The 13,822-nt window shown below is 47.7% G+C and overlaps 1 protein-coding gene across 4 annotated transcripts in view; it reads right to left on the bottom strand.

Annotated features, from left to right (window-relative positions):
• The window catches only part of ACSL1 (acyl-CoA synthetase long chain family member 1), a 67,605-nt gene extending 55,898 nt beyond the window's left edge, over nucleotides 1–11,707 (bottom strand). For 2 of the 4 annotated variants that reach the window (XR_005532029.1, XM_039253842.1), the window contains exon 1: nucleotides 11,549–11,706. The gene's annotated coding sequence lies outside the window, so the exon portion shown is untranslated. Of the gene's footprint in view, nucleotides 1–10,914; nucleotides 11,152–11,548 lie in introns of those variants that run through there. The other 2 variants (XM_039253845.1, XM_039253843.1) reach the window with 2 other exon arrangements.
• Nucleotides 11,708–13,822: the final 2,115 nt, after the last annotated feature.

Genomic DNA, 13,822 nt, shown 5'->3' with positions numbered 1-13,822 from the left:
TTCCAGGTACTGGTGGTGCCCTGGGTGAGCTACAAAAATCCTGAGCCAGCTCCGTCGCTGCCTGTGCAGGCCTCTGTGGAGATAAAGAAAGGATGGGGACAGACGAAATGTATGCCCCCTTCCGCCAACGACACCATGGAGCATCTCCAAGACGAGGCTACAGAAGGCAAAAGATGGTGACACAACCCTGATGGTCGGGACTAAATCACAGGATTCTACCGACACCCAGAAACTCCAGATGACAGCATGACACAGAAAGAAAATAACTAAGGGGCACCCGGGTGGCTCAGTCGGTTAAGCAACCCACTCTCGGTTTCAGCTCAGGTCATGATCTCATGGCTTGTGAGTTCGAACCCCGCGTTGGGCTCTGTGCTGATGGTGCGGAGCCTGCTTGGAATTCTCTGTCTCTCTCCCTGCCCCCCGCCCCTGTCCCTCCCTCCTTCCCTCAAAATAAATAAATAAACTTAAGGGAAAAAAACTTTCAATTCTATGCTGTGGCATATGGGTATTTGTTTTATGATTTTATTATTATATGTACTTTGCTGTGTTATTATTTTATTATTATTATTTTTTTAGTTCTCAAGATAAAGATGATATAACTAGGTCAAGTCAGTTCATTTCCTCTTGTATTTATGTATTTCCCACCTGCTGCAGAAATGGCATCAGGTGGCAACCTGACCTTCTAGGAGAATGACAGATGGGGTGGAAGCCCCTCCCAGAAAGTCCACACCTAGGCTCTCACTGTCTGCCCTGTGCTGGGTGCTGGCACGGGCCCTGACCAGCCATGTGGGCACGTAAGGGCGCCTTTGAAAAAGGCCGCCCCCTGCGAATGAACAAAATCACAGGGGAGAAAACCCACTCTCCCTAACCCGGATTATCTGCAGCTTTCCTCTGCCTTCCATGAATTTAGGGGACCAGTGAACAAACACACCTGGGAGAAAGGGCTAACCCAACTATCCAGACGGCAAGGGAAGAATGGGGGCGGGGCAGCCGGCAGTCAGGAAGACAGAGCTGTAAACCAGGGCAGGGGCTGAGCAGCAGCTGGCTGCGGGAGCTGTCCCCATGTGGCAGGGTGTAGTTTGCCGAGTGTCCCGTGTCCCCGCCGGGGTGAGGCCCGGTGCTGGGGACAGAGAAGAACAAGGCCCAGTCCTTGCTGCTCACAGAGGTCGCAACGATCAGATAGCAGTGACCTGGATAAGAAGGCTGAAGGGACACAAGGTTGGGTAGAGTTACTTACACCTCTTAAAATAGATCGCCCGTTTCAGAGGGCCTGACAAACCAGTGGGCCGGCTTAGTGGCGGAGGGTGACGTGGAAGACAGAACACAGAAAGACCTCTACCCAGAGAGGAAGGCTGGCCACTCGCACATGGGGACACTTTTTTGAGAGTTCACAGATTTTAGTGTGGAACTGTTGTGTCCCTAAAAAAGCAGACACGAAGGGAACCTACCCAAATATGCTTATGCTGTGGGCTTCCTCAAGATGAACAGAGCCTTGGAAAGAGCCTGGGGCCCCATTCTGGGAAACAGAGAAAGAGTTGCAGGATTAAGGCCACGGTAGGGAAGAGGGTGGGGCTGGAATACCCCTGGAGTCCAGGAAGGGTGGTCCGCCCCCCCCCCCACCCCCGGAGGCTGAAAACCTAACAAATCCGACAAGCGGCAGAGGACTGGAGAATAACGACCTGGGGTTTAAAAGAAGGAAAGGTAGAAAAGGAGATTGTCTCATCTGGCTGTTACTACTTGGAACACAGGACACTTGTTCGGGGCCTATTTGCCCCTTACGTTTTGTTTATGTTGTATGATGAAAATGTCCACATGGGTTTAAAAGTACACAGAACAGGAAGGCGACCCCCGCGTGCCCATGACCCTAGCTTCGGCTTTCACCAGATCGACACGTTGCTAATATTGTCTCATTTTACATCCCATTAAAACAATTTTTTTTTTAAGCAAATCCCAAATATCTTATATTCAGGTGACGCTTCTGAGGCCCATTCGGCACTGTGATCCTGCAGTTTGGGGACTGATTTGCGGGGAGTAAAACTGACGAGCACATCCATACTCTGCATCCTGCCAAGTGACTAAACTTTCAACAAGCCAACCTAAATAATGCCTTGAGGTGCTATACCCAACATGATATTTAATTGTCACACAAGGAAAGGTCCATATGTTCAATGTGAGATTTCCTAGGCACTCCACATCAAACACTGCTCCCGCCTCAAGGGACACAGTAGTGAATAAATCAGAAAATAAAATAAAATCTTTGTCCTGATAAAGCTTCTACATCATCAAGCTTTGGGTCCAAAGCCAAAGTATACTCCGGATTTAACATGACTCTCCTGAAGTCCAAGGCCAATGTTTAAAAAATTTTAAGTTTCTTTACTTAAATTCAAATTAGTTAACAAACAGTGTCACATTGGTTTCAGTAGAACCCAGGGACTCATCGCTTACATAGGATACCCAGGGCTCCTGCCGGCAAGTGCTGTCCTCAGTGCCCATCCCCCAGTTAGCCCCTCCCCCTACCTACCCCCCCTTCACAACCCTCAGTTTATTCTCAGTATTTAAGAGTCTCTTATGGTTTGCCTCCCTCTCTGTTTTTATCTTATTTTTCCTTCCTCCCCTATGTTCGTCTGTTGTGTTTCTTAAGTTCCACATATGAGTGAAATCATATGATACCTATCCTCCTCTGACTTATTCCACTTAGCATGATACACTCTAGCTCCATCCACCTTGTTGTAAATGGTAAGATTTCATTCTTTTTGATCGCCGAGTAGTATTCCGCTGTGTGTATATACCACATCTTCTTGATCCATTAGTCCATTGATGGACATTTAGGCTCTTCAAATGACATAGTGGATAAAGAGCTAGTATCCAAAGTCTATAAAGAACTTAGCAAACTCACCCCCCAAAAACTAAATAATCCAGTGAAGAAATGGGCAGAAGACATGAATAGACACTTTTCCAAAGACATTCAGATGGCTAACAGACACACGAAAGGATGCTCTACGTTACCAGGGAAATACAAATCAAAACCACAATAAGATACCACCTCACTTCAAGACCAATTTGACACAAATCACAACCTAGTTTCACAAAGGAGTCTGGATTCTCCCTTAACTGGCAAACTGAGTTCTCTCTCTCTCTCTCTCTCTTTTTTAATGGCATTCAGAGGTATCTAGCCATGCTGTTGGTAGTGAAGGAGTTAATTTTCCAGTTCTCTGAGCTTTTTATAATGCATCCAAAGTAATAAATAAATGTGTCCCTAATATGTAACTACATTTATTTATAAACTCTAGACATCTGCAAATATTTTCTGAACATTATAAATTACGCATGTATGAATTTAAGCTAAAAAATGAATATCTGTATAAGTCCTAATATATCCACTCTGCACCCTAGATGGCCTCTCCCCACCATTTGGGGACAACTGAGCAGTACTTGCAGCTACTCTGGGCACCTGCCTGGCTAGGGTCTCTGTCAGTTCCTGACTCTGGGAGGCAATAAACAAAAGTGTTCATTGCAGGGGCACCTGGGTGGCTTAGTCAGCTAAGTGTCTGAGTCTTGATATTTGCTCAGGTTATGAGCTCACAGTTTGTGAGATCGAGACCCAAATCACGCTCAGCGTGGAGCCTGCTTGGGATTCTCTCTCTCCTTCTTTCTGCCCCTCTTCCACTCATTCTGTTTCTCTCAAAAGAACAAAATAAACATTTTTTTAAAAGTGCTAATTGGAACACCCCCGAAAAGCTTGTCACAGCTAGGGGGCAGTGTAATAGTGCCCGTGAAAGCCTACACACAGACTTTCCATCTAAGAGGGAGACCAAGGTACTCAACAGTGCCCTTGAGGGAAAGAAGCTGGAGAGGGCAGGACATTGCCAGTGATGTCACCTGGCCAAGCCTGAGAGCCCAAGGGCGCTGGGCCAGCTAGTCTGGAGGAAGGAGAATCAAGGTGGCAGGGCCACAGCTGACTAAGAGGTTGGCCTCATCTGAGGGGGGTCTCTATGGGGGAACCCAAAGCTTCAGCCCCTGCCTCAAGGGCCAAGGATGTCCAGCCTGCCTACACCCGAGAGAGGTGCTGGCCTCAGTGGTACTTATCTCTGATTCCTACCCAGAGAGGATAATGCAGGCTGCTCTGTCTTCAGGGTCTAGCCTGTCTCTGGGCTCGCAGCCACACGCCTCTGAGGCTCGGGTCCGTCCTCTGTGAGGTGGTTGGTTGGACTGCCTGACAGGCAAGTTCCCCGCCAGCCCCACATCCTAGGGCCCCTTGCAAGCCTGCTGGAGGCACAATGTGGGTAATTGTCCTACAGAAGGAACAAACAGCTGTTTGACCGTTTCACTAGTAGCACAGAAACAAGGTACGGTTTTAAGCAGGAATACCAGGTAAATGAAGACGACAGTACAGTTATGTAAGATTATCTAGAACTTGACACTAATCTGCTTCCCTCCAACATCCCGCAAAGCCTACAACCACCTGCTGTTGAAACATCTCTGAAAGTACCCAGAAAGAGACGCCACAAATGTACTCCTAATCACTAAGTTCAACCCAATGAACTTGTGGGTTGGTCTAGTGATTTTCGATACCTTGATCTCAGCTGCAAGATCTCAGCTTTGTGCAGTTTCATAATTTACAAATGTGGAACACTGAAATGTATATTCTTGTCAGTGACCTCCTTCTCTGGGACACCTGACCGTCTGAACGTCTCCTGGTCTCAACTGGCCATCAGACAATATGAAGTGCTTACTAGCAGTAAGGTCCCACATTAAATGCTGCTAAAAACATGATAGTGACAATGACTAGGCCTCCTACATGCCCAGAGCTTAGAGTGTGGCTGGGGAGCCTATGTAAGGAAGCAAGATACACTCACATGAAAAGGCAAGTGAAGAAGAGAGGGAGGGGTACTATGCATAACACTGAATAACCAGTACAGCCGGGCATCAACCCATCCAGACAGAAGTAGGCCACTGTCCCAGAATGAGTTCAGGAGATCCGTGGATGGACCAGGCATGAGCGCTTCACTGAATTAGGGGTGGGTGCACTTAGGGTAGCAGCTATTCCCAACCAATAGGGGAGAATTTCAGCATTTTAACCACTACTGCGACCGCTGGCGCATCTCGGCCGGCTGAACGCTAGCCTAGGGTTCCAGTGAGTGATCTGGAGTCTCTGAGGAGCAGGGCCACGAGGAAGGAGGCTGGAACGAGGAATGGCATTGTAGACAGGACACGGCAGACGCACAGGGACCACGAGGCCCTTCTAGGACATGGGAAGGCCATTCAGGCCAAAGGGAGCGCTCACGGAGAAAATCCTGGGATGCAGAGACCTTGGTGCAAGCCTGTGCTTCCAGAGTCTGCTTTCCACAAGACTCTGGATGCAGGTGGCTTGGGAGAGGCACAGGAAACAGCAGGTTGGAACCAGGCTCTAGAAGCTCCCAAGAGCCAAGCTAAATTAAGACTTGAGACCTTATAGAGGGAGCCCTGGAAGGCTTCTGGGCAGAGGAGGGATTCAATCAGAGTTTTTCATTAAGGACACCCTCTCCCTCTTTTGTCAACGAAGGGTCTCTATTGTCTAAACCAGAGGTGACAGGCTACGGATTGGGCAAGGACATCAAGGGAAAATAGGTTTATGTTGTGCAATGCTGTACAGAGGGTAACAGGCTGGGCACAGGGCACAAATCAAGAAGTACACCAAGATCTGGTCATTCTCTGAATGGGCCCGGGGCCCAGGAACAAACTCTGCTGGATGTCACGGCCAGAAGTCAACACAGATTGTGTAACCTGGGCTAAGTCACCCGTCTCCTGCACAATGATTACTGTGTCTGCAGGGGAGCAAGTTATGCCATCTCAGTGTTTGCGGAGCCTTGGGTACTTAGACGTGCCTCAGACAAAGGGGACTCGGGAAGCAAGTATATATGTGGGAGCTGGGGTTCCCACCCCTGTCCCCTTCAACCACAGCAGCCCTGCCTTCATTCTGTATCTTGGGGGTCTGCCTAAAACTGCACTAGAAAAAAGGCACCCGTATCTAGCAGACGATAACACTGTGCCTTCAAAGCCTGAAAACTCATAATTCTATTCCCTCGTCTCTAACATGCTGAGAACGTCTGTTTCTGGTCAGAGGCGCCTGAGCTGTGCAGCAGGCAGCAAGCCTAGGCACCACGGTGAGACCAATCTCTTCCTTGAGTGATGGCCGGCCCTCTCTGTTAAGTGGGGGTCCCTGCTCCAGGCGTGCCCTCTCTTCCTTCCGCACACTTGATGCATTAACCATGCACCTCGACTGTCACCGGTCTTACTGAGACCAGCTTCCAGAGCAGGCAAAGCCTCTTTACTCTTTAATTCTCTGGAAAGTCATAGCTATGGACCAGGTGATCCTGTCACCCACCGAACCAAGCTGAATCAAAGTTTGTCGTCATTTCAGCACTCTGGTGGTACAAGACAGAGTGTAAAAATGAGACCGCGAAATATTGAAGAACAATGACATGGAAGAAGAGCCATTTCTGTCCTCAGTCTTGCCACTAGCTAGGTAACCCGGAACTTTGCTGACACTCCTGGGCTAAGGACCTTTCAAGCTCTAGGGAGGCAGTAGAGCCAACCAATTAGCAGCTCAGGCCCTGAAGTCTGACTTGCCTAGGTTCAAATCCTGATTTGGGCAACTTAATCCCTACACACCTGTTCTTTTATCTTTTGTAAAACGGGGATAATAGCAGGACCTACCTTGCAGGGTTGTGGGGCGGATTAACAGTTAACAGGACATCGAAAGCACCGAGAACAGTGCCTTGGACTGTTAGCTGATATCATCACGTTTCATGTCCTGAGCCTGCCCATGCCCGGGCTGTGGTCACTGCGTTAGTCAGGGGACAGATCCTGCTTTGTGGCTGATGGCTGAGCCTGGAGGGAGAAACCAGCTACACTCTGGAGCAACTTTCTCTTTACTCTGGTTATTTAAAGAATTAATAGTATTTGAGGTATTTGGGCCTTCGCTATACCGACATTTCGCTCACAACAAACCCGACGGGGAAGTACCAATTTCTTCCACAGCCAAAACTGTGCAGAGGGACAGATAATACATTTATCAGAAGCCCTTCCAGAATGAGGAAATGGTGTAAACGCCAATCCACATTTCTTCCTCTGATGCCCTCATTTCTTCCATTTATCTTTCCGGACCGTGAAATCCAAAAATCGACAGTTTTGAACTAGAACACATGAACCCAAGAGTTCATTACAACCATTTGCTAACAAAAATAATTTTCAACTCATTGCCAATTTCAACAGTTTTAAAGCAGAACATGCTTTAGTTTTTTCAAAAGATACATTAAATACGTAAGACGCTAGGCAAACTGTTCGGACACAGTTGTTCGTAAATACCCAACAGGAAAACGGTTAAGTGAGGACATATCCTGTACACCACATTATGCAGCCATCCTCATAAGGATGGACAAGGTAACAACGTGGAAGAATGTTCACAATTTAACTTAGGTGATTAAAATTAAATTAACAGGAGCACGTGGGTGGCTCAGGGGGTTAAGCGTTGGACTTTGGCTCACATCATGATAACACCGTTTGTGGGTTCAAGCACTGCTTCGGACCCTGTGCTGACAGCTCAGAGCCTGGAGCCTACTTTGGATTCTGTCTCCCTCTCTTCTGCCCCTCCCCCACTGGTGCGCTGTCTCTCTCTCTCTCTCTCAAAAATAAACACTGGGGCGCCTGGGTGGCTCAGCTGGTTAAGTGTCCGACTTTGGTTCAGGTCATGATTTCGTGGTCTGTGAGTTCGAGTCCCATGTCAGGCTCTATGCTTGACAGCTCAGAGCCTGGAGCCTACTTTGGATTCTGTGCCCTGCCACCCCTCCCCCACTCGTGCTCCGTCTGGCTGTCTTTCAAAACTAAATAAAGGTTAAAAATGTTTTTTAAATAAACATTAAAAATCTTTTAAATCTTCAAAATTTTTATCTTCAATTAAAACTATATGCTTAAAGTAAAAAAAAAAAAAGTTGTTTAGAAAAACACTAAAAGATGGGGCGCCTGGGTGGCTTAGTCGGTTAAGCGTCCGACTTTCGCTTAGGTCATGATCTCGCGGTTCGTGGGTTCGAGCCCCGCGTCGGGCTCTGTGCTGACTGCCAGCTCAGAGCCTGGAGCCTGTTTCAGTCTGTGACTCCCTCTCTCTCTGACCCTCCCCTGCTCACGCTGTCTCTCTCTCTCTCTCCTAGAAATAAATAAAATATTAAAAAAAAAAAGAAAGAAAAACACTAAAAGAAAATACACAAAAAGTTTAATAGTATCTATTCTCTTGAAGACCTTTATTTTTAATTCCCAAATTTTCTAGAAGCATAGGTTCCTGTTATAATGTTAAAAGGATATAATATGTAACATTTACAATATATATATATTATATATATATAATATAATATATTATATATATAGCGTAGAAATGTTATATATTATATATTATTATATATATTATATAACATTTCTACGCTAATATAATTCTTATCATAAAAGCATACATTCCTATTATAAATACTTTCACATTTACATGCTAAACTTTTTAAATTTTATATTTTATATGCATATACATACACACATATATATAGGTTTTCTGAGGCAAATGGTTTTGAATTAGGTACTAGACAGCTTTCAAATTTCATTGAAAACTTGAAGACTGGCAACTAATTCATAGAGAGTATTAGTCCTGGTACCACACAGAGCCACCAGTTTTGAAATTCTTTTTGTGCCTCCAGCCAAACATATTCTTCTAGGCAGGCAGCACAGGGGAAGACAGCGCTCACCTTCCCCTAAGCTTTTGTCCAAAGAATGCATCCTGCCTCCAAGCAGCCACTTTTCAAGAAAGCCTTCATATTTCATTCTCTCCTCTGAATTCCACAAAAGTTACGATAAACTGAATACGAAGTTATCTCCAACTCGGTCAAGAACTCATAAATGTCAGGATTTAAAAAAGGCAGAGAAAGTAACATACCACTGATTACGCAATAGTTTTTTCTTGTCAATCTTTTCAAGTTATGTATCACTTTGGTTTTACACAAACTAGAAATTCCTATGAGTTGTAATCTGGGCATTTTCAGTAAGGAACTGGAGAAGAAAGAACATTCTCAGAGTTGCAGCCACAAACACGGGTAAATTGCTTCTACTTTCTTGTTCGTGCACTTTACAAGTGTGTTTCTGTAAAAGCTCTCAGAGCCCCCTGAAGTACCACAATGCTGAAAATTAAACTCAACCACGGGCACCTTCAGATCAGCTCTGTTCCCTGAGATTTTGTCTCTAGGCATGAGTGCCAAAGGAAAGTGGTCCTAATGGGTTTGTCTGACCACCAGGTTGGAATGACAACGTGCAGCAAAAATTCTGATACTTCCAGCCTACCTCCTGGTTAACCTGCCTAGGAGACAGAAAGGCTTGAATACCAATATTTCAAGGAAGGCCACAGGAATACCAATAGCTTGGAGCTGCCTTAAAGGAAGTGCCCCTGTATTTTTTTAACACAAGAGTCTATCCCATTGCATCATCCAAACGATACTGTTCATAAAACGTTATTAATGGATTCTAACTTAACAGTATTTGGATATAGGAGACAGTGCATGCAGACAAATAATGAGCTTATGTTTTATGTGGCAAACCTGCCCAATAAATCTAGCAACTGACCTTAAAAATTATATATGTTCATCTCAGGTTATGAAGTATCAACATCTAGAAATGACTCATAGTCCTACAGTCTCGCTCTTCCCAGAAAAGTGAAACTTGAAGGGAGAGAGGGGCAATCCCCAGCTGTGATGACAGAACAATCCACTCTTTCCCCAGCCCCTCCCCTGAACACAACCATTTTTCACAAGGCAGAGACCTCAAAAACGGAAGATGCAGTAAGGCCTGGACATCAAGCATGACACTGTGGTACGTGAGCACACTCTCAGTGAGTTCAAACTTCATTTGCAAGAGAGAGAGCTCTGAAAATACTTCTATGATATGAACAGAAACCTGTCCCAACCTGCACTTGTCACAACGCCCCAAGTTAAAAAGCCCAGAGATCTCTTTTTAGTCAGGCTGCCTGTGGTAATAATGAAAATATTCCCAAAATATGCATAACAGAGACAGGAAGGAAATAGGTCAAAATGCTTCTAATTGTGAGGGAAGGATGATTAAAAAAAAGTTTCTTCTGTTCACAGTAAATGCATAAAACACAAGTCTATAATACATGGTCTATAATATGCCTATACATACCATACGGGGTGGTATGAGGTTGGCTACTTTTGGAGATTTTCTTTTTCTCCTCCTCATAGAATCTTAACTCAAGAAAGACTTTAGTTTAATGCAGGCCTTTCACAAGTAAGGAGTCAAGTTTCAGCCTGGGAAGCGATTCTCCCAGTTGAGTGAGGACAAGAACGTCCGTCTCAGAGACAGGCTCCACGCTGAGGGGAAGCAAGATTTCCTTTAAAAGTTCCACCTCCTCAAGCCCGCCAATCGGCTCATCTAACCTGCCATCGCCGCTTGAAAATACAGAATCAACCAGAAATTTTCGATGGACTTTTTGTTTGTGTTAAGCAAATAACTGTTACCCTGTGATAATCACAGGTGAAATGTGCGTCAGAAACTGTGGGATTTCATGTTTTTCTCAGGCTAAGCAAAGACAAAAAATAAAAGGGTGACTGTCAGTCGGGGGCACTTTGGATACTCCTGCATCAAGATGCTTAAATCTGTTAACTTTAAAAGGCAAACAGCACTTTCACAATGGTCTTAAATAAGCTCCATAACCATGAAAGTAGATGGGGTGGGGAGGGGGTCTGTGATTCTAAACACACACTAAGTGTCTGTCTCTAGGCTCTAGTCCACGTGTCCATTCAAGTCATTTACCACCACTCTCTGTCTACGCCGCAACGTGATGGGTATCATCGCTGCTTCCTAATTTCAAAAAAACACCAGGCTTCTTACATCGATGACTCCAACACGGCTATGGGCATTCCTCCGAAGACACCGCGAGAATTTCTACTTTTGGCACTGGCTTTTGATGCTGCAACCGACCCTCCTACAAGCGCTCCGCGCAGGGGCCACCATCACGCAGAGCGAGCTGAACGGTCCGGCTCCGGTGATTTCAGGCGCGGTCCGAGAGCGCCTCAAAATCCCTGTCACCGGGACAGGCGGGGTACCATCCGCCCCGGCCCAGCGGGACCATCCCTGGCATCTGAAGCTCGGGGTCCGGCTTCCGGGCCGGGCGGGTCCCTGCCGTCACACAAACAAGAGGCCGGTCCCGCGGCGCGCGTCACCCGGACCCCGCCGTGCACCAGCCCCCGCGCCCACGCAACCCGCGGGAAACGGCGGCCGGGCATCCCCGGCTCCGGCACAGGAAGCGGCGGCGGCTCGGGCGGCCCGAAGGCCTCGGCTGCCGCGAGAAGGGGAGCCGAAGGCAGAGGCCGGAAAAGCGGAACGTCCCCGAGAGCCGAGGGGCGGCTCACGCGTCGCCGCCGCCTCCCGGACTCGGGCCGGCGGGGCAGCCTGAGCCCAGAGCCTCCGCCGAGACCACCGGCGCCGCAGCCAAAACGCGCCTCCCGGCGGCAAGGGCACTCACCTCCTCGGCTGGCCGGGCTGCAACGCCGCCGGCTCTCACCGCAGCCCACTGCCTGCCCAGAGCCCGCTCCGGATGCTATTTAAGGGCGCCGCCGCCGTCCGCTGCGCCCTGGCTGCGCCCCAGCCTCTGCCGCCCCGGAGCCAAGCTGCGGCGGGTGCGCCGGCCGCTCCCGCCCCGCTGGCCCCGCCCCGGCCGCAGGCCCCGCCTCCGCCCCAAGCCCCGCCCCCGACGCGCGCCCGCCTCTCGTCTGGGTACGCGCGTGCCGGGCTGCCTGCTGGCGGGTGCAGGGAGGCGGCGAGCAAACTCAGCAAGAGTCGCTTCGCCTCACCTCGATTTCATAGTGAATCTGTGGAGGGCAAAGGGTAAATTGTAGAGCCTCAACCTTGAAGCCCGGCCAGCCCTGGGGTCCCGTTGCCATGAGGACCGGCAGACGCCCTTTGGCATTTTCCTTGCCCAGTTGCATGTCTTGCTGACTTCTTTCTAGGCAGGCAGGGATTAATGAGGGGACGGGCGGGGGAGGGGGGGTGTTGGATCCTGGTGGCCAGAGGGCTTCCCTTGCCTTTATTTTTGGCATCCACATGCACAATCCCTTTTAACCCGATTTCACCACGGTTTTCACATGGAGTTTCGCCATAGTCTCTGGCTGGGTAGACTCTTGTCTGGAGTTCTGCAATGCCCTGATCGTGAAGCAACCCTAAACAAATCAAACGGGTATAGTGAGAGCAGAATGCAGGCTTGATATTGCTCAAGGGCAGTATTCATCTGCCAAGTTCTTGGGGCCTGGATATCCTGCTTAGGGGTGGCTGTGGTTTTGAAGGGTTCTGCCTCCGTGCCTTGCCCGTTTGGAATGAACTGAGGCACAGAGGCTGAATGCTAGTGAGGGCGAAAGTACTCTCGGAATCGTGCAATCTGCTTCCAGAGCATATGCATATCATAACCACGGGACTGGACTGGTACTTAGGTTTTTGTGAGCCTGTGCTCACTGGAGGCCTCAAGCTTATTGAGTTCCCTGGAGCAAGCAATATCTTAAGAACTTTCCTCCCAAAGTGAGCCAGGCATCCCCAGGACAGCAATGGTGAGGGGCGCCGACACTCCAGTGGTCTCTGTTAACAGTTCAGTTCTCCAAGATCCCCTTCTACACACGGACTTTCCATCTAAAATTAGAAATGCCCTCCACTTTGGTTTTTATTGCTTTCCACTGGGCTAATCCTTGGTTTCTCTGCTTGGATCTCTCTCTCCTCACCCATGATTTCATCTGAACGTCTTCCTTTGCTCTTGTTTCTCTAACCAGTCCTTCAGCTTTTCCACAGGCCCATCCAAGTTCTGTGCTGTATTGGTTTGTAACCTGCCATTATGCAGTATCACAAAACAGGTAGTTTAGACAACAGAAATGTATTGTCTCACAGTTCTACAGCTGAGAGGCTCAAAATCAAGGTGTGGGTACGGTTGGTTCCTTCTGAGGGAGAAGGGAACACAACCCAACCCATAACACTTGACAGCAGCCACTGGCTGTCTCCACTGTCCCTTCCCCCTCCAAGGCACATTTCTCCTAATTGGCATGCTCTTCCCGGGTTTCTAGCCCTAGTGCAGATAATTTACAGTGCTAGCGTAGGAAAGACACACAACCAGGGATTAGGTCTCAATTCCTATTCTCTCTGGTAAAGCTGCTGCATGACGTAGGGAAGGCAAGTTCAGGTTTCTGGACTAAATTAAATAACTTCTCAGGTCCCTTTCAGTGCTAACACTTCAAAAAAAAAAACTTATCTCCCCTGTCATTTCAAAAAGTTTCACACTTTATGGGGTTGTCCTGTGACCACCAGATAAAGATTTTGAAGGTTAGCATATTGCATGGTGGTTAAGAACATTAGCTTCAGAGTTGGGCAGTAAGCCCCATCTCACCCTCTATAAGACAGGAAGGATGGTACCTACTTTAGAAGGGTGTCACAGGGACTGACAGCCCGTGGTCTCAGTTTTGTCATTAAATGAAGGTTCTGGACTCCATGGTTGGGAGTTCCATTTTGTGACTCGGGGAGAAGCAGGAACCCAATCTTAAGCCTCTTTTCCACCTTCTTTTTTCCCAAACATTTCTGTAGCCAACTGAACAATAGCCAATTGGATGTTGCACAATTCCTAATGAAGTTTGAATCTCTCTTCTCAGTTGTTCTTGGCCCCATTTTGACTTGATTAAAATTTTGTGGCTAACTCTGGTTAGATCCAAATCTATAGCTGTCTAAAATCAACCTTCTAGAGAAGCTAAAAAGAGTCCTTTTTGGG

This window comes from Hyaena hyaena, unplaced genomic scaffold (genome assembly GCF_003009895.1).
Source record: "Hyaena hyaena isolate Hyena2069 unplaced genomic scaffold, ASM300989v1 scaffold_467, whole genome shotgun sequence".
Classification (NCBI taxonomy): Eukaryota; Metazoa; Chordata; class Mammalia; order Carnivora; family Hyaenidae; genus Hyaena; species Hyaena hyaena.
This window is presented reverse-complemented; position numbering and strand designations above follow the sequence as displayed.